The sequence below is a fragment of the Dromiciops gliroides genome, chromosome 1 (assembly GCF_019393635.1).
Source record: "Dromiciops gliroides isolate mDroGli1 chromosome 1, mDroGli1.pri, whole genome shotgun sequence".
Taxonomy (NCBI): Eukaryota; Metazoa; Chordata; class Mammalia; order Microbiotheria; family Microbiotheriidae; genus Dromiciops; species Dromiciops gliroides.
The window spans coordinates 27340407-27361221 of NC_057861.1; the positions used below are offsets into that span (position 1 = coordinate 27340407).

Here is a 20815-nt window from a genome sequence, read left to right on the forward strand (position 1 = left end):
TCCTGACTCCAGGGCCGGTGCTCTATCCACTGCGCCACCTAGCTGCCCCTCCCTAGTAATTTAGAACAGGGACAGGCTTCCCCCCAATATTTCAAATGAGACATTAGCTGTGTGACCCTGAGGAAGTCACTTAACCACTCTCAGCTTCAGCTTCTTCAACTGTAAAATGAGGGTAATAATATCTCCTACCTCGGAAAGGCTGCTGTGAGGAACAGATGAGTTAATATTCATAAATTGCTTAGCCCAGTGTCTGGCACATAGTAGGCACTTATTCCTCCTTCTTTCCCCACTACAGTAGGTACTTAATAAATGTTTGTTTCCTTCCTTCTGATTCCTGTCATCCAACAGTTTGGCTGCCCCTCCCAGTTTTGATGAGTTCCATTGCTGAACTGTTATTCGAGTTCCCAAATTCTTATCATAGTCTCAGAGACATAGCAGAAAATTAACTTTGAGTCCATCTACTTCAACACCCATTTTGCAGATGGGAAAACTGAGGACCAGAGAATTGAAGTCAGCCAACAAGCATTTATTAAGCACCTACCACATGCCAGGCACTATGTTAAGTTCTAGGGATATTTTTAAAAGGAAAAAAAAAACAATCCCTGCTGCACAGGAGCTCTAATAAGTGGCACATGCAAGATTCAAACCCAGACCCTCTGATTCTAGGTCCGTTGCTCTTTCAGTCGTTCCTGGGCACCAGCCTTAACCATTTCATCAAAGCCAGCAAGCTCCGATGACTTTTATTTCTTATTTTGACCAGAAGTTCCAAGAATATTTCTCTCCTCTTTGGCCATCTCACCAGAGCCCTAGCTGTGAAGGGGATTAGCTGAATATTGTTTACAGGTTATCTACTACCTGCACTATGAGGTGAAAGCTTTTAAATGGAACCCAGAATCAACAGGAGGTATGGTGTGAGGCTGGAATGGAGACAAAGGGATTGCTAATGAGAAGCCACGGGGTCCATGACAGTGCATTCTTGCTGGGAAATGAAATAGAAGCTATGAGGTAACTGACTTGGGGGAGGGGAGGTTGGCAGGAGGGGATGAAATGGGCAACATAGAAAGCCCATCTCCATTTCCCTGCAGGCTCCCCCCACCCCTCCTCTTTAGCATGCACTTAACAGCACCTGGGAGATTCAACTTTCGTTTTCTGACTGTAGGGGAACAAAACCGTGACCCAGATTGTAACTGCAGCTTCTCTCTCAGAGCTTCTGCGGAGCCCAGGAAAAGCAAAGGAAGCTGAGGCTTGTTCACAGTGAGCTGACAAAGAGAGGCTCAGAGCTTTCCCTCTCCAGTTCAAGGAGAAACATCAAATGGATGATGGATGAATTGGGATCTGGGAGAGACCTGAGAGGTCACTGAGTCCAGTCCTATCATTTTAATTCATTTCCTAGATGAACGTGAATTACAGGACCTCGAGTTATAAGGGACCTTAGAAATCATCTAGTCCTACCACCCCATTTTAGAGATTAGGAAACTGAGGCCCAAGGAAATTAAGTGACTTGTCTAACATTCCACAGGGACTGAGGTAAAGATTACATTCGAACTCAGGTCCTGTGACTCCAAATTCAGCACTCTTTCCCACGACACCAAAATACTTCTTTGTTGTTAAGACTCTTCATGACCCCATTTGGAATTTTCTGGACAAAGATACAGGAGCAGTTTGCCATTTCCTTCTCCAGCTAATTTAAAAATGAGGAAACTGAGACAAACAGGGTTAAGGGACTTGCCCAGGGTCACACCACTAGCCTGGATTTGAACTCAGGTCCTTCTGACTCCAAGGCCAGCACTCTATCCACTGTGCCACCTAGCTGCCTAATGATGTTTCTGAGCTAGCAGAAATCAAAAACCCACCTGTTCTACCCCAATGCTTTCCAATGAATGGGTCAATAAAAAGAGTCTTACCCACAAAGCATTGTACATACATAAGGTCAATTTGAACCTCACCGAACAACCTTGTAAAGTAGGTTCTACCAGTAATATTAACTCGGTTCATACAAAAGAATAGATCAAAGCATGAGAAGGTTAAACAATTTGCCCAGGGTCACATAACCAGTAAGTATCAGAGGCAGGATTTGAACCTAGGTCTTCCTGAGTCCAAGTCTAACACTGTAGTCCTTACAAAACACATTCTAAATGAATTGGGCTGCAAGGAAGATTGCACCCCACGTTTAAAAAAAAAGTAGATACACAAATATACAATATAAACATTTCTTTACAAAAATATATATCCATTCATATATAACCTTTTTAAAATAGTTAAATCAGGTGATGAATTCTCTTTACAAAAGAATTCACCAGAGATTCTTTTAAAAAGCCAACTGTTAGGGGCAATTAGGTGGCACAGTAGATAAAGATAAGGCACCGACCCTGGATTCAGGAGGACCTGAATTCAAATCTGGCCTCAGACACTTGACACTTACTAGTGACTCTGGGCAAGTCACTTAACCCTTATTGCCAGAGAGAGAGAGAGAGAGTGAGTGTGTTAGTTGTCCCTGGGCATTTAAGAATTTGTTTGCAGACCAAGAAATTGCAGTGAAGATGAGGTAAGAGTTCAGGAAAAGAAACACAAAGCTTAGGAGTCAGCCATCAGATAGGAATAAAACCAATGCTTGAAACACCAAAAAGGGGTTGGCACGGCATGCTGCTTTCAAGACTTCCCACTGAGCTGCATGATCTCAAAGGACCCATCCAGAACTAGAGTGTTCAGCTCTAATAATAATAACTGACATTTCTGTCATGCTTTTTAGGTTTCTCCTCACAATAGGTAATGCAGGTGTTATTATACTCACTAAGTAGAGGAGGGAGGGAACTGAAGCTCTATAAGGTTAAATGACTTACCCAAGGTCACACAGACCTTGTATGTCACAGAGTAAGTGTCTGAGGAGGGATTTGAACTGAGATCCCAGACTCCAAGACCGGCAGCTCTTTTCCACTATGACACATACCAGCCAGACCTGATATTCTTAGTTCTAAGGCTCTCTCCCAATTTTGACACTTTCTGTTCTTAGGCCCCTCCCAGCCAGCTCTCACATTCCCTGTTCTAAGGGATCTCCTAGCACCTATATTTTATGTTCTAAGATCACTCCTAGCTTTGACATTCTTTATTCTCATCTCCCTTCCAGCTAGAACATTTTTTCTTCTAAGTGCCCTCCCAGCTCTGACATTATATAGTCCAGGTGGCTTAGGAATTATGTCACGTTTTCTAAGAATATTCCATTGTGGTAGCCAAGAACTGGAAGCCCATTGATTGGACAATGGCTAACAATCTGTGGGCTATTATGGTGATGTAAGGAATTGACAAATATAAAGGATACAGGGAAGTACAGAAGACTTAAATTAACTGATACAGAATGAAGTAAACAACATTAGGGAAATAATATACACAGTGATGACAGCCATGTAACCATAAATCGTCATTAAGATATACCCAAATGCTGTGTATTTATTTGTCCCAAGCTTGGCCCTGAAAAGAGTAGGAAAAAAGTACTTCCTATCATTTCAGAGGGATAGGGTAAAGGCATGGGCAATGGCTTTGGGTATGTAATGCTCTATAGAAGGTCAGGTGAAGTAAATGGATTGGTTGGTTTTGTCCCTTTTTCCTCTTCCTTTTTCAATCTTTGTTACCAGGAATAGTTCCCTGGGAAGAAATATTGGAGAGGAATACATCTGGGAATAAATCTAATATAAAATATAAGTTCTCAACACTCGAGAGGACTTTACAACAGTCCAGTTGCCATCAATTGACTCCAGACCTGCTCATTTTTAGATTTTCTTTCCCTCATATTATTTCCTTGAGACATCTCTCCATTTTACCTTCAGGACAAAGAGGAAAAATGCAGTCAGTGCTTCCAGGTCTACCGATAATGTAATCAAAGCCTCCCCACCTCCCAAACAATCTCCAGTGGGCTACTTACATCTTTTCAGCTAGCTCATCAAAAGGGGCCATTCCCAGAGCCCCTATAACAACCTACAGGGTATATCCAGTTTTAGGTCAGCATCACCAAGGATGGCAAAGAGAAAACCTCTGATCACCTGAGTGACTGAGAGGGGAGAAATCTCTTTCCTATCCTTTCTTGTTCTCATTAGGAAAGGGCGCTGTGGGGGCTGCAGGACAAGAGAATTTTAGGTCAGCTGGGGTTTTTTTGGTTTGGGTTTTTAGAAACAGGTAACCTGAGGCTAAAAGAGTTGAAGAGGGGGCAGCTAGGTGGCAGAGTGGATAAAGCAACGGCCCTGGATTCAGGAGGACCTGAGTTCAAATCCAGCCTCAGACACTTGACACTTACGAGCTGTGTGACCCTGGGCAAGTCACTTAACCCCATTGCCCCGCAAAAAAAAAAAGTTGAAGAGACCAGAGTAGAATCACATAGCTGGTCATTGGCAGAGCTGGGATTTGAACCCAGCTGGTCTAAATCTCTGACTTATATGCTCTTCCTATTCTACCATACTTCCTGATAAATGGGTCATGCTTTATATAACTTCACCCGGGTGATACAGTCAGTATATATCAGAGGTGAGACTTGGCCCCAAATATTCTTGACTCCCAGATCAGCTTTCTAACCACTGCACCATTCTGCCTCCCATGTCCAGAGAGGCATCATACTTCTGGGTCCAAATTCTATTTCTGGCACTCCCTGAGTAACCTTGGACAAGTCACTTAGCATCCTTGGTCCTTGGTCTTGGTCCCTGGTTTCTTCATTTGCAAAATGAAGGGAATGACTAGAAGGACCCAGGTCTGGTACTGAAAGAGCCTTCTGGTAACCTGGGTGACTGTGCAGGAGGAACTATCCTTGCATTCTTCCTCTCCTCATTAGGAAAGAATACTAGGGCCGGAAGTAAGAAAACATTAGAATGTCTGACATGTTTACCAATGTGATGAACCAACTTGCCCAAGGTCACAGAGCCAGGAAGGGGCAGAACTGGCACCTGAACGAATGTTGGTCTGCCTGCCTAGCCATCCATAGGTCCTGCTGGCTCTTTCTACTTCTCCAAAGCAGCTTTTCCCATAAGCATTGTCTCTCTGCTCATTCTTGAAGCCAGTGAACTAGCAAAACATAAATAACTTTAAGAGAGAACAGAGTGGGGCGGCTAGGTGGCGCAGTGGATAGAACACCGGCCCTGGATTCAGGAGGACCTGAGTTCAAATCCGACCTCAGACACTTAACACTTACTAGCTGTGTGACCCTGGGCAAGTCACTTAACCCCAATTGCCTCACTAAAAAAAAAAAGAGAGAGAGAGAATAGAGTGCCTTTCAAAGACTTCATCAGATCCTTTCCATGCCAAGACATGATGGCACATAAGATCCAACCAAAAGGAAAGCAATTTTGTCTACGTTGTATAGAGGGAGGAGGTGATTTTTGCTTTCGATGTGCACATGGAAGGGGTCTGAGAGACCATCCAGCCTAACCTCCACATTTTCCAGATAAGGAAACTAAAGCCAATGCTGGAGTGACTTGTCTGAAGTCATAAGCACTAAGTGGCAGAGGCTGGATTTGAACCCAGCTCTCTTCCAACTGCACCAAGATGCCCTTCTCAATTTTCTAATGTTGACACCAATTGGATGGCTACCCCAAGGGGGCAGCTAGGTGGCACAGTGGATAAAGCACCAGCCCTGGATTCAGGAGGAGCTGAGTTCAAAGCTGGCCTCAGACACTTGACACTTACTAGCTGTGTGACCCTGGGCACGTCACTTAACCCTCATTGCCCCACAAAAAAAAAGAAAAAGAAAGAAAAAAAATATGGATGGCTACCCAGAATGCATCTTGTCTGGTTCTTTATAGAGGTTTGTGAAGTGTTTTCTTTGGGGTTTTGTGTTTTCAATAATTAGCAAGTTATCCACCTTAATAAAGGGAAACATTTCAAAATCCCCTTACTTGTCTGTGAAGGAGTTTGGTACATTCATTGGGAGGCAACATGAAGGAACTGAAGAAACATTTGGGTCTGTCCTTTGAGTCCCAGCTTTGTCACTTACTAGCTATTTGACCTTGGGCATCACTTCATTCCTCTTGACCTCAGTTTTCTCATCTGTAAAATGAGAAAAGTAACATTTCTCCCACTTATCTCATAGGGTTGGTGGGAAAAAAGCATCTCACAAACCTCCAAAGACTAGAGAAATTGTAGCTGACATGATTGGCATTGGCATTGGCATTTTATGTGGCATTTAGTCTACTCAAGCAGGAGGCATGAGAGGCAGTGGGGGAAAAAGTAGAAAGGGCATCAACTCTGGAGGGAAAGTACCTGAGTTCAAATCCCTGCCTCTGATACCTGCTACTTGTGTGACCTTAGAGAAATTACTTAACCTCCCTGTGCCTCAGTTTCTTCATCTGTAAAATGAGGGAGTTGGACTAGATAGTATCTAAAGTTTCCTCAAATTCTATCTATGAACAAAAATTTTAATTTAAAAAATTCTATCTGTGATCTCATTTATCTACTCCTGCCTCGCCCACAATTATTTTCTAACTGTTTAATCTTAGAAAAGAGTCCTGTTTCCTCTCTAGGTTAGAATTTCCTCGTCTGCACAACGGAGATAATAATGTCATGCCCACCTGAAGAAAAGGAAGCAACCCAGGTGGTCTTTAAGGTCCCATCTAACTCTAACTCTGGGAGCCTATTCCTCAAAGTGACCTCAGACCAACCTCTTCATTTTATAGGTAAGGAAACTGAGGCCAAGGGAACTTAAGTAATTTCTCCAAGGCCACATAGGTAGTAAAGTACTAAGCTGTTGTTGTTGTTGTTCTTACAGTCATTTTTCAGTCATGTCCAATTCTTCGTGACCCCATTTGGGGATTTCTTGGCAGAGATACTGGAGTAGTTTGCCATTTCCTTCTTGGACTTATTTTACAGATGAGAAAACTGAGGCAAACAAGGCTAAGTGACTTGTCCAGGGTCACACAGCCCTAAGTGTCTAAGGTCAAATTTGACTTCAGGTCTTTCTGACTCCAGGCCCGGCGCTCTGTCCACTGGACCACTTAGCTGCCATAATCTCAGAGAAAAGGCACCAGCACTGAGGTGAATCGGGAAAGGCTCCTCGGTTTTAGCCAGGACTTGAAGGAAACCTAGGAGACCTGAAGAAAAGGTGAGAAGGGAGAGAATTCCAGGCATAAGGGAGAACAAGTGAAAATGGCTGGTCAGGAGATGGAGTATCTCGTTCAAGGAAAGTCAAGGAGGCCAGTGTTACTGTATCCCAAAGTGAATGGGAGCCAGTAAGGCATAAGAAGACTGGAAAGGCTTATGAAGGGCTTTGAATGCCAAACAGAGCATTTGATATTTGATTCTGAAGGTCATAGAGAATCACTGGAATTTATTGAATGGGGAGTGGAGTGACATGGTCAGAATTGTACTTTAAGAGCAGGCTGACAGCTGAGTGGAATGAGGAGAGACTTAAGGCAGGCAGACCAACAAAGCTCTCAAAATGGTCTAGTTACACAAGGGTGAAGGCCCAGTGGCAGTGTCAGAGGAGGGAAGGGGCATATGGATAAGAGATATTACAAAGGTAAAACTGACAGACCTTGGGGAAGCTAGGTGGTACAGTGGATAGAGCACCAGCCCTGGAGTCAGGAGGACCTGAGTTCAAATCCATCCTCAGACACTTGACACTTACTAGCTGTGTGACCCTGGGCAAGTCACTTAACCCCAATTGCCTCACCAAAAAAAATCCAAACCCAACAGACCTTGACAAGTGATTGGATATGGTGGAAAGGGGAGAGTAAGGAATAGAATATAGCACCGGGATTTTAAGCCTGGGGCACTGGGAAAAGGGTGATACCTCTCCAGTCAAAGGAAATGTAGGAAGAAAGAATTGACCTGATCTTTAGAAATAGGAAGGAGTAGAAGGAAACCAGTGTTTATTAAGCACTTTACTATGTGCCAGGCACTGTGCTAAGGACTTTATAAATATTATCTCATTTAATCCTACAACAATCCCAGAAAGTGTTGTTTGTTCAATCATTTTGGTTGTATCTGATTCTTCCTGACCCCATCTGGGGGTTTCTTGGCAGAGATAATAGAGTGGTTTGCCATTTCTTTCTCTAGTTCATTTTACAGATGAGGAAACTGAGGCAAACAAGGTAAAATGGCTTGCCTAGTAAGTACCTGAGATCATATTTGAACTCAGAAATATTGGTCTTCCAGACTCCAGACCCAGCACTCTACCTACTGAGCCACCTAGCTGCTGTGGAAAGTAAGTGCTATTATTATCCCCAATTGACCCTTGAGGAAACTGAAGTAGACAGTGGTTAAGTGACTTGCCTGGGCTCACCTAGTGTGCACACATAGGGCTCACATAAGTGTCTGGGGCTGGATTTGAACTTAGGTCTACCTGACTCCAGGCCCAGCACTGTATCTGCTAAGCCATCCAGCTGCCAGGAGAAGGCTTGGGGAGACTATATTGAGTTTAGTTTTAGACAGGTTTGGCCTATACTGCCTACAGGAAATCCAGTTCAAGATGTCAATAGGCCCTTGGAGATGTGGCTCTGGAGGGGAAGGGAATTAGGGCTGGATAAGCCTATCTGAAAATTATCAGCAGAGAGATACTAATTGAATCCATGGGAGCTGATAAGATAGAGGAAAAAAACATGTACAAAAATATTTCTAGCAGCTCTCTTTGTGGTGGCAAAGAATTGGAAATCGAGGGGATGTTCAGCAATTGGAGAATAGCTGAACAAGTTGTGGTTTATGAGTGTAATGGAATACTATTGTACTGTAAGAAATGATGAACAATCAGATTGCTTGCTGTCTTGGGAAAGGGGGAGGGAGAAAGATTTGAAACTCAAAAGCTTATAAAAACAAATGTTGAAAACTATCTTTACATGTAACTAGAAAAAAATAAGATGCTAATAAGATTGGGGAAAAAAGATAGAGGGGCAGCTAAGTAGTGCAGTGAATAAAGCACCAGCCCTGGAGTCAGGAGGACCTGAGTTCAAATCCTGCCTCAGACACTTGACATTAGCTGTGTGACCCTGGGCAAGTCACTTCACCCTATTTGTCTCAGTTTCCTCACCTGTAAAATCAGCTGGAGAAAGAAATGGCAAACTACTCAAGTATCTTTGCCAAGAAAACCCTAAATGTGGTCACAAAGTGTCAAATATGAGTGAAATGACTGAACAACAACACAACTAGTGGGTAGAAGAGCCAGGACTCAAGAATCCCTCTATCACGTCCCTGAGAAGAGGCCTCCCAGCCTCTGTGTGAACAGCAGACCTACTTGACAATAAAGACTTCCCTTCAAGAGGATCCTTTATCAACGCCAAAGGCAGCCTATTCCCCACTCATCGTCAGCAAGAGTTTCCTGAAATTGACCCCAAATTTGCCTTTCTGTAGTTTCCATTCATTGCTCCTGATTCTGTCCCCAGTTTTCTTTCTACTACCCCCTCTACATCCCACTAATTTGCAGGTGAATTCAAATTTAAATATCATAAATATAAAGGACACAACTAAAATATATTAAGTCACTGGAGGAGAACACATAGACTACTCAGTTGATCACTGTCATCACTGCCAATCTATCTAATAGAATGAGTCATAACAAAAGTCTCAGGTTAAGTGACTTGCCCCAAGTCACACATATAGTAGCAGAGCCAGGGATTCAAACCCATTATCTCTGGCTCTCGATCCAGAATTTTTGCCCACCATACCATGCTAGCTGGCTCTGCCTCTTGCCACCTGGGTTAACTTAGTCCAGACCCTTCCCATATTTGTTCTCTCGGGGCATCTAATTTTATTCACCTCAGTAAAAACAAGGTGTTCGATGGGAAGACTAACGTGAATGGAAGTGGAAAATTAGAAAATGATATGCAGAATGTCTACGATGGTGTAAATAGAAAGAGTATCAAGACGAGCAGAATTGGTAGCCATTCCAGAGAAGCCATGAGGAAATGCTAGAAACAGGAGGGCACTATGAGAGCTGAACTGTTCCTGTGCCAGCAGGCACAGGCGCTTTCTTGGTGATGGTGATTTGGTGTCTGGTTTTTCTTTGTTACAAGGAAGGGTTCTTTGGGGCAGGAGTGGAGAAGGGTATTGGGATAAAGCCCTAATGTAAGAAACAAAAGGCATCAACAAATGCATCACTCAAAAAATGTTTTAAAATATAATAAAGGGGGCAGCTAGGTGGCGCAGTGGATAGAGCACCGGCCCTGGAGTCAGGAGGACCTGAGTTCAAATCCAGCCTCAGACACTTAACACTTACTAGCTGTGTGACCTTGGGCAAGTCACTTAACCCCAATTGCCTCACCCAAAAAATATATATATATATAATAAAGTATGGGGAAGGGGCTGACCTCTGAGATGTCTTCCAGCTCTGATATCTTGCAATCCCAAAGCCACCTTAAGCAGGGCATGATCTATGAAAACACTGACCCCAGCATCAACTTCACCTGTCAGTGAATGGATTTGACCCCGTGATCAATGAGACGATAAACAGACAATCTCGAGGCTATGACTAACTTGCTCGTTTTTCTTAGGGCATTTTATTGGCAAACCATTCAAAAGGCCCTGCCAGGGGAGGAGGGGAGGAGGGAGGGAGGAGGGGGAGATGAGGGAGAAGGAGGAGGAACAGGCTTACATAAGCATCCCCCAGCACAGTAAGTGCTTTGTTCCACAGCGGAGAAGGGGGCGAAAAATCACCAGCCAACAGGGGCAGGTGCTGAGGTTTGGAGCACTCCTGTGCACAGCCAAACCAGCTCTGCAGTATAGTCCATAACAAGACAGAGAGGGAAATGATCAGCAAAACAGAGGTGACCCTGTCCTTTTGTTTTGTGTTATTGATTCCTTTGATTTGGACTCTTGTTTTCCCAGTTACTCTAACCATCCATCAAGGCTAACTGATAGCAGATGCCAGGGCTTCTCAAACTTAGGGGTCTCCAAGTTATAGAGCTCCCTCCTACAAAGAGCTTTTATCAATGTGCTTTGGATCTATTGTTATTTACCACATTCAAAAAAGAAAACATCTTTTTTAAAGTAATAAACATTTTTATTTCTAGTTTGGGGTTTCAATTTTTAGATGCCACAGAGTAGGTGGCAATGCCTTAACCGCATATGTGCTGTAAAGGCCACCAGGACCTCTTCCATCCTTATCAAGGAGGACGTGCTAACCTTCTCTCCTTTCATACAACACATTGGGTTCCAATTTTTATCCCTTCTTCCCTCCCTCCCCTCCCCCTTCCCTGAGGCAGTAAGCAATCAGATATGGGTTATACATGTATGATTATGTAAAACATGACCATATTAGTCATTTTGTATAAGAACACTGGAATAAAAGAAAAATTAAAGAAAGTAAAAAATAGATTGCTTCAGTCTGTGTTCTATCAATGTCAATTCTTTCTTTGGAGGTGGATAGTATGTTTCATCATTAGGTCCTTCGGCATTGTCTTGGATCATTGTATTGTTGAGAAGAGTTAAGTCTTTCACAGTTCTTCATCAAATAATATTGCTGTCTCTGTGTACAATGTTCTCTTGGTTCTGCTCATTCCATTATTCATCAGTTCATACAAGTCTTTCCAGGCCTTTCTGAAATCATCCTGCTTGTCATTTCTTATAGCACAATAATATTCCATCACCATCATATGCCACAGCTTGGGTTTTTTTTGTTTGGTTTTTGGGTTTTGGGGTTTTGGTTTTTGGGGGCAATGAGGGTTAAGTAACTTGCCCAGGGTCACACATCTACTAAGTGTCTAGTGTCTGAGGACAGATTTGAACTCAAGTACTCCTGAATCCAGGGCTGGTGCTTTATCCACTGTGCCACTTAGCTGCCCTAAAACCATTCCTACTAATCATTATTTTTTTTTTCAGGGCAATGAGGGTTAAGTTGCTTGTCTAGGGTCACACAACTAGTGAGGGTCAAGTGTCTGAGGTCAGATTTGAACTCAGGTCCTCCTGAATCCAGGGCCAATTACCACAGCTTGTTTAGCCATTCCCCAATTGATGGGCATTGCTTTGATTTCTAATTCTTAGCCACCACAAAAAGGGTTGCTATAAATATTTTTGTACAAAGAGGTCTTTTTCTCTTTGGGGGGATGTCTTTGGGATATAAACCTAGGAGTGGTATTACTGGATCAAAGGGTATGCACAGTTTTATAAGCCCTTTGGGCATAGTTCCAAATTGCTCTCCAGAATGGTTGGATAGAAAAAGAAAAAATATCTTAGTAATATTAGGAACATTGTTTCGACCTCGTGGACCTCTGGAAAGATATTGGGGATAACCAAGGAGCTCCCAGACCACACTGTGAAAACCACTGGAAGATGCAATATTCCACACCTATCCTCTTCCCCCTTTCCAAGGAAAGCAGTTTGTGCCACTTTATCGCACCTTGAAAATGACTGAGCAGGTTTTTCTTTTCACAGCAAAGTGAGGTAGGACCCTGCAAGTCTCACTGTGTCCATTTTACAGGGGGAAACTGAGGCTTGGGGCAGCTAGGTGGCACAGTGGATAAAGCACCGGCCCTGGAGTCAGGAGGACCTGAGTCCAAATCCAGTCTGAGACTCTTGACACTTACTAGCTTGGTGACCCTGGGCAAGTCACTTAACCCTCATTGCCCAGCAAAAACAAAAACAAAAAACAAAAAAACATGAGGTTTAAGGAGGTTGACCCCATTAAGTGTCAGAGTCAGGATGCAAACCCAGATTTTCTGACGTCAAATTAATTCTCTTTTGCACCATATCCCCTCTGCCTCTCCCAATTTTATAGATAAGAAAACTGCGGCTCTAAAAGGTTCAGGCTCTCCTTTTCTGCCAGCTAGTAGTCAGTAACAACCTTCTCCCTCTAACCTTGGTCTCTAACTGTGTTTCTCATGTCATTTTGTGCATCGTAACTTTCTCTGTTGGCATCTTACCCCCTCCCTACTAGACTTTGAGCTCAGAAAGAGCAGGGACCACGTCTTAACTTTACAATATTAATAAGCGTATTAACAACAACCAATGATAATAGCATCAATAATATTATTACTATGAATAATACTATTCATTACTTACTGTTGTAATTATTTATTATTAATTCTAATTATGATGGTGACAATAACGGTGGTGGCGATAGCATTGATATTGGTGTTGTTTATCCTTCATTCTCAAAGAGGGTCATGATATCAGGGCGATGTCATGACTTGTAGTGAATTGGATTTAAGTGAGGGAGGGTGGTGCAAGGTCCCCAACTTCACTCTCTCCCAGAGACATCTGGGTCAAGTGGCAAGATATATATAGAGATAGAGCTAGAGGGAAGGAGGGAGGGAGGGAGGGAGGGAGGGAGGGAGAGAGAGAGAGAGAGAGAGAGAGAGAGAGAGAGAGAGAGAGAGAGAGAGAGAGAGATGTAGAGATAGAGATAGATATACACATGCATATATATATATATGAGGGGAGATTTAAACTCAGGTCCTCTTGACTCCAGGGCCAGTGTTCTATCCACTATGCCACCTAGCCACCCCTAGCATTGATATGAAACTTTAAGGTTTTCAAAATACTTCACATGTTATCTTATGCGTATCTCTCCCAGTGCCCAGAAAGAACAGTGTTCTACAGTTGGGTGCTTCATAAAGGCTGTTAAATGTTAACTGACATGTATACAGTGCTTTCGAGTCTGCAAAGCAATTTAATTCACAAACTTTGGGTTGTTTTGGGGGGGTGGCAATGAGGGTTAAGTGACTTGCCCAGGGTCACACAGTGTCTGAGGCTGGATTTGAACTCAGGTCCTCCTGAATCCAGGGCTGGTGCTTTATCCACTGTGCCACCCAGCTGCCCCCTGATTCACAAATTTTGAATGCCATCTATGCTACAGGTATAATTGTCTCCATTTTACAGATAAGGGAAATGAGGCACAGAGGAAATTAAGTGACTTGCCCAATGTCACATAGCTAGTAAATGTCAGAGGTGGGATTTGAACTCAGCTCTTCCTGACTCCAGATGCAACAATAGGTAACATTTCTATGGCTCTTCAAGGTTTGCAAAGTATTTTACATAGATCATCTCATTTGACCCTCCTAACAGCCTTGGGAAGTACATGCTGTCATTACCCCTATTTTAGAGATGAGGAAACAGAGGCTGAAAGGTGAAATGATTTGCCTAGGGTCCCACAGCTTCTAAGTATCTAAAGCATACTTTGAATTCTGGTCTTCCTGACTCTGAATCCAGAGGTCTATCCATTGTGCAAATTAGTTTCCTCTAGCCCTAAGCCATGTTCTTGCGAAATAAATTACTTATCCAGGGTCAAACTACTACTGTTGGAGGCAGGACTCCAACCAAGGTCCTCTGACACAAAGTATTTTGTTGTTGTTCAGGTATTTCAATCATGTCTGGCTCTTTGTGACCCCTTTTGGGGTTTTCTTGGCAGAGATACTGGAGTGGTTTGCCATTTCCTTCTCCAGCTCATTTTACAGATGAGGAAACTGAGTCAGGGAGGGCTAAGTGACTTGTCTGAGGTCACACAGCTAATAAGTGTCTGTGGCTAGATTTGAACTCAGGTCTTCCTGACTCCAGGCCCAGCACTCTATCCACTGTGCCACCTAACTGCCCAGGACAAAAAGTATAGAACTCATTTCCCATGCTTCTTGGTTCCACCAACACTTTCCTGTCTTCCCTTTAGCCTCTTCTCCCCTTTGTGCAAAGGTTTCAAAAGGTTTCATCCTTTCCTCAAATTATCCTTCACATATATTGCCATCCTCTTCCCTACAGTAGTTCTGCAGAGAGGTTCCAGAATAATGAGAAATAGAGTGTGATCCAGAAAGTTCCAGAACTGGTCTCCAACCCTTAAGGCTACCTCTAGTTGCAATCTGACTAAGTGCTTTCTCTTGACGACTTCCCATAACTTTATGCCCACCAGAGCATGAGGTCAAAGAAGCCTCATTAAGTTACTGACTGGATACCTCTGGTTACTGTTATGAAAAGAACACTGGATTTCACATCAAAGGAGCAGGGCTCTGTCACTTAGTACCCAGGTGGCCTTGGGGGATGTTGGTTAACCTCTGGCTTCATGTTCCTCATCTGCAGAAAGAAGGGGGTTGGACCAGATGGTTTCTGAGGTTGCTTCTGGCTCTAAACCTCCAATCCTCTCATCTTCTAAAGTGAATTAAAATGAGAAAACATCAGAGGCATCAGTTTCTAAATATTATGGTTCTCATCAAAAAGAAATAGATGTGAAGTTTTCCATCAACGATGGGGGAGAGAACAGAATGTTACTGACGTTATAGGCACAGGGCTCTCGTCCAGCTCCATCACAATAACCCCGTAAAGCAAACAGTGATGGGGGAAGAGAGGTTAAATATTCAGCTCCAATTTCCCAGCCAGAAAACCAATCTTGCACATTACTCAAAAACCTGAAGGTTTAAAAAAAAAATGTCCAGGATGGGAATTTTTCCCCCTGAGAATAAGACTCTAGGATTGGAGGTACCTTTAGCAGTGTGTTATGGGAGAGACATGGTAGTACAATAATAATAACTTACAATTCTTTTACAAAACATTTTTAAGACTTTAAAAAAAACTTTCCTCACCATGACCCATTTTATTGATAGGGAAACTGAAGCTTGGGAATAGGAAATTATTTTTCCCAAGATCACACATCTAAAAAGTATCAGAGCTGGGATTCAAACCCAGCCCTACCTGACTCTATCCCTAGAATCTTACTACTTCTGAAACTTAATATAGCTAGAAGGCTCCTGAGCCACCAGAAAAATTACTCTCCTAGGAGGGACTGTGAGTATAGTACTAGAGTGTGGGACCTGGAGCCAGGAGACCTGGGTATGAATCATACCTCAGACAACTACTAACCATGGGCAAATCAATTAACTCTCTGAACCTCAGTTTTCTCATCTATATAATGGGGGGTAGTAATATTTGTACCATTTTACAGAGCTGCTGTGAAGCAAAAATGAGATAAGGCATTTTGTAATCCTTAAGGCATTATAGCCTGAATTCACAAGAACCTGGGTTCGAAGTCTATTTTCAATGCTTGCAAGCTGTGTGACCATGAACAAGTCACTTAAATTCTCACAGCCTCCGGATCCTGATCTATAAAATGGGTACAAGAATACTTGTACCACCTAGCTCAAAGGGTTGTTGTGAGCCAAGCACTAGAGAAATATGAAGATATTTTTGGATTTTCCCAGTATGGGGTGACTCTCAGGATGGGAATTCTGTCCACCAGTGCAGATCACAACCACCATATGACTATGCAGATAAGTCCTAGGGACTTGCTATATAAAAATGAGTTATTGTTATCAGGTCAAAACCCTAATTCAGGTCCTCATTGTCTCTCTACAGGACTACTGTCAGAGACTCCAAATGAGTCTCCCTAGGTTGCTTCTCCCCTCTCCCAACCCATCCCCCATTCAGTTGACAAAGCGATGTTCCCAAAGCACAAATCTGACCGTGTCAGTAAGCGCCAGTCGTTCTTTATTGCCTTGAGCATCAAAAGCAAACTCCTGTGTTTGGCATTTCAAGTCTCTCACAATCTGGCTCCCACCTACTTTTCCAGGTTTATTGACCTTCCTGAATTCTCCAGTCCAACCCAACTGGTTTACTTGCTGTTTCTCACATGCAACATTCCATCTCCCGTCACCCTGTCCCTCCACGGGCAGTCAGTGCCTCATACCTAGAATGCCCTCTCTTTCCATCTCTGTCTCTCAGAATCTCTAATTTCCTTCAAAATTCAACTGAAATGCTGCCTTTCCTGATTCTCCCTGGTTGCTAATGCTTCCCCACCCCCCAAGAAATTATCTTATGTATCTATTCTTTTTTTTTCTTTTTTCCTTTTCTTTTTTTTTTTTCTTTTCAGGGCAAGAAGGGTTAAGTGACTTGCCCAGGGTCACATAGCTAGTAAGTGTCAAGTGTCTGAGGATGGATTTGAACTCAGGTGCTCCTGAATCCAGGGAAGGTGCTTTATCACTGTGCCACCTAGCTGCCCCTGTATCTATTCTTTTTATACATCATACATGTATACATCTCTACCAGTTGATTGCAAGTTCCTTGAGGGTAGGACAGAGATTATTACATGTGTATTTTTTTCTTTGTATATCTGACACAGCAAATGTTTAATAAACATTTGTTGATGGATTGGCTGATTATTCTATATCTTGAATGCTCCATTTCATTTCCACCAACAAAGACAAACCAACAACCACCATTAGGGCATTTATTCTCTAATTAGTCCAGAATATAGAAATGTTGCTCTCTTCTAAATTATCTTGATGGATTTCCATCCAAAAAACATTCCAGGGGTAGCTAGGTGGTGCAGTGGATAAAGCATCTTCCCTGGATTCAGGAGGACCTACTTTCAAATCCATCCTCAGACACTTGACACTTACTAGCTGTGTGACCCTGGGAAAGTCACTTAACCCTCATTGCCCTGCAAAAAAAATCCAGCCTTTGAAAAATATATTCTGTGGATAATGAGGCACAAAAGGGAAAGATTAAGACAAGACAAGACTCTAAGGTCCAAGAGGCCTGCTCTTTACCTTCTGCTGAAATATGCCATATTTCAAAGGCAGCAACACCCCCCTCACCCCCACCTCCAAACAGATAAATATTTTGATTAACGATCCTACTGTATTACTCTCAGATTAACAAGCACCACTTGGCAGGCTCTCTCTTTGGAGCTGCCTTTTCTTTTTTTTTGCTCAGGTTCTCAATTTTTTTTAAAAAAGGCTAATGCCAGGAAAGATCTATGAATAATTATGCCCCCTAAGAACATGGGAGAACAAGGTCTTTTTGTGAGCTGGCACTTCTCCATGGACTTCAGTGAGAAGTGGCATGGCATGGTGAGAAAAGCACCAGACTTGGGAGCAGAGGCCCTGGGTTCAAATCCTGTCACGTACCACTTGTATGACTGGACAATTCTTTTAACTTGCCTGGACCTCAGTTTCCTCCCCCATACAATGAGGAAATTGGACACGGTGGTTTCTAAGATCCTTTCAATCACTAGATCTGTGATCCTGTGGCCTTATGAATATTTTTTTTTAAATGCACAAAGAGAGGCAGTATGGCTGAGTGGATAGAGCACTAAACTTGGATTCTGTAAAATCTGAGTTCAAATTCCACATTTGATACTTTGTGTGTAACCCTCAGCAACAATAAAAAATATTAATTAATCATAACAGCATTTATAAAGTGTTTTAAAATCTACAAAGTGCTTTAGAAATTGATCAGCATAGCAATCCTAGGAAGTAAAAACTACTAGTGTGTCCATTTTACAAATGAAAAAGCTGTAGCAGACAGGTTAAGTGATTTCCCCAGTCACACAACTAATAAGTGTCTGAGTTCACATCTGAATTCAGGTCTTCCTGACTCCAGGTCAAAAGACCTATTTACTATGTCACCTAGCTGCCTTAGAATGTCTCTGAGCCTCAGTTTCTTCATCCATACCTGAGTGAAAATAATATCTATAGCACCTACTATTAGAGTAAGATTCCAGGAATTTTTTTTCTTTCTTTTTCCCTCCCTCCCTTCTTCCTGCCTTCATTCCTTCCTTCTCTTCCCTTTCCTTCCTTTCTCCCCACCTTCCTTCCTTTCTCCCTTACTCCCTTCCTTTCATCATTTCCTTCTTTCCTTCTCTTTCTTTCCTTCACCCTTCCTCACTTCTCTCCTTCTCTCTCCCCTTCTTTCCTTCCTTTCTCCCTTCTTCCCTTCTTTTTATCCTTTCCTTCTTCTCTTTCTTCTCTTTCCTTCCTTGACCCTTCCTCACTTCCCTTCTTCCCTGTCCCTTTTTTCCTTCCTTCCTTCCTACCTCACTGGGCTATTGATTGGCTCAAATAAGATGATGGATGTAAAGTGCTTTGCAAACTATATTCTGCTATGTAAATGTCAGTTACCATCATTATTAATACCAAGTAGCAAATCACCTGGTGTTTATTTAAAAGTTACATTTTCAAAGGAACTTCAATTCTATCCCTCACATCAAATTACTTTACAAAAGTAAAATAAAAATCCCCAAAGCTTATGAATCATGACAAAGATAATGAAATGAATCTGAACCTTACTGATGATGTGCCAACATTATTAAACATTGGGACTCCAATTATAAAGATAATAGTGTTTCCAACTTCCACTAGTACAGTGGGAAGAGTACTTATTCACTCTGCAATCAAAGGACCTGGATTCAAATCCCAAACATTACCTGTGTGACCATGGACATATTCCTTTACATCCCTGTGCCTTTGTCTGCTCATCTATAAATGAGATGCCTCTGAAGTCCCTTTCAGCTCTATGGATCTAGGAATCTAAAATCCTCTCTGCATTTATCGAGGCTGGTACTTGGAAAACAGACATCAATTGCACCCATATTCAGTTTTTCCAGTACCATAAAACCCACCTGAGTTTGTGCTCTGTGGCCCTGGTTAAGTCAACAAAGAGGTGAAGCTCGCTGGGCCTCGGTTTTCTCATCTGTAAAATAATTGTGTTAGACTCAATGACCTCTAAGGTCCCTCCAATCTCTACATCAATGAGCCCATGATCCAAGCTTGAAAGTTGAAAGTCTTTCCATCTTGGAGAGATGAAGAACTCAAAACATCAGAAATTACTTTTAAGCATTTCCCATGTACTTGGAGAAACACAGTGAACAATGAATTGCACTTTTTATCTTGAAAATGACTTTTTTTTTAATTTTGCCACTTGGGGACCACAGTACAATTTGTTGTGAGTCTCGTGAATTTTAAACTTCTCAAAATTAGCTTTTCTAAAAGATCCTGATTAAAGTTTGATGAAGCCCTAGCTCATCTGCAGTGACGTGTTGATAACACTATACTCTTGGGCTCTGTGCTCAGTTTCCAGGGACAATGTGTGCAGGGAATTAAGAAGCAGAGCTGGTTGCTTGGCTGGATTTCACCCTGCACAAGATTGCCACCTTCCCCCACCCCATTCCTCTCCTAGCTACAATGTTCCCATTTCCAATTAAGTTGCAAGAAAACAAAACACTCCAAGTCAGGAAAGAGTGGCTGGTGGGAAGGAGGGGACGCCATTCAGAGCTACCATCTGAGGAGCCAGCAGGCAAGTAACCAGTGAGAAAGGATAGGTTAGCCCCAAAGATGTAACTAAGGCAGGACAATAAGCACTTTGTTCCAGGACATTGAAATTTAAAGGGTACAAAATTTAATATCTGCAATACAGAAGCCAGGAAGCCACTACAGTAACCAATTCTCTCTCCTGCTCAATTGAAGTTGTTTAAATTATTTCTTGCAACTACTGACCTGTTAGTTCTCCCATTAGAATGTAAATTCCTTGAGGGCAGGGGCTATTTTTTGTCTTTCTTTGTATTCCCAGGACCTAAAACAGTACTTAACACACTATAAGCTTGTTGAGTTAACTTATGTTGTTTTCACATTGTGAATTAGTTAATTCGAGTAAATGATTTGTGCAGCTTGCCCAGGGTGTCAAAATTACTTATGGTAGCTGTGTTTAGGCACAGTCACATTCAGACCTCTCCCTTCCAGCTCTCTGGCTATCTGTTGCCTTTGAATCAACCTCAACAATATTCTAGCCTTCCATTACCATCAAGATAGCCCACACAGAGTGCAAAATGGTGAACATGGTTTCCCCAAACATGAATGCCTGAATCTTATTTCCATTCATGTTAGAGGCCTTCTCTCCCTTTTCCCAATGAACCTACAGCCCTGAACTCCTGTACTATTCTGCCCTGAGTCCTCGTAACAATTTTCTGGCTCAAACAAAATATGTAGCCATTGGTTAAGGAATGGCAGAACAGGCAGTGATGCATCAATGTAGCTCCCATCTTTAAAAAAAATTCTCCACTTGAACCTCTCATATTATCATCCTGTATCTCTTCTCCCTTTCACAGTCAAAAAATTCTCCAACTCACCTTCTTTCCTGGAAAAGGATGCACAATATA

General features: G+C 42.5%; 1 protein-coding gene and 1 non-coding gene across 9 annotated transcripts in view; both read right to left on the reverse strand.

Moving 5' to 3' along the window:
* Window positions 1–20815, reverse strand: part of RPH3A (rabphilin 3A) — a 344443-nt gene that overhangs the window by 261544 nt on the left and 62084 nt on the right. The window lies entirely within an intron of this gene.
* Window positions 10986–11110, reverse strand: LOC122737834. The gene has a single exon (XR_006354597.1). It is a non-coding gene; the product is annotated as a U6atac minor spliceosomal RNA (small nuclear RNA).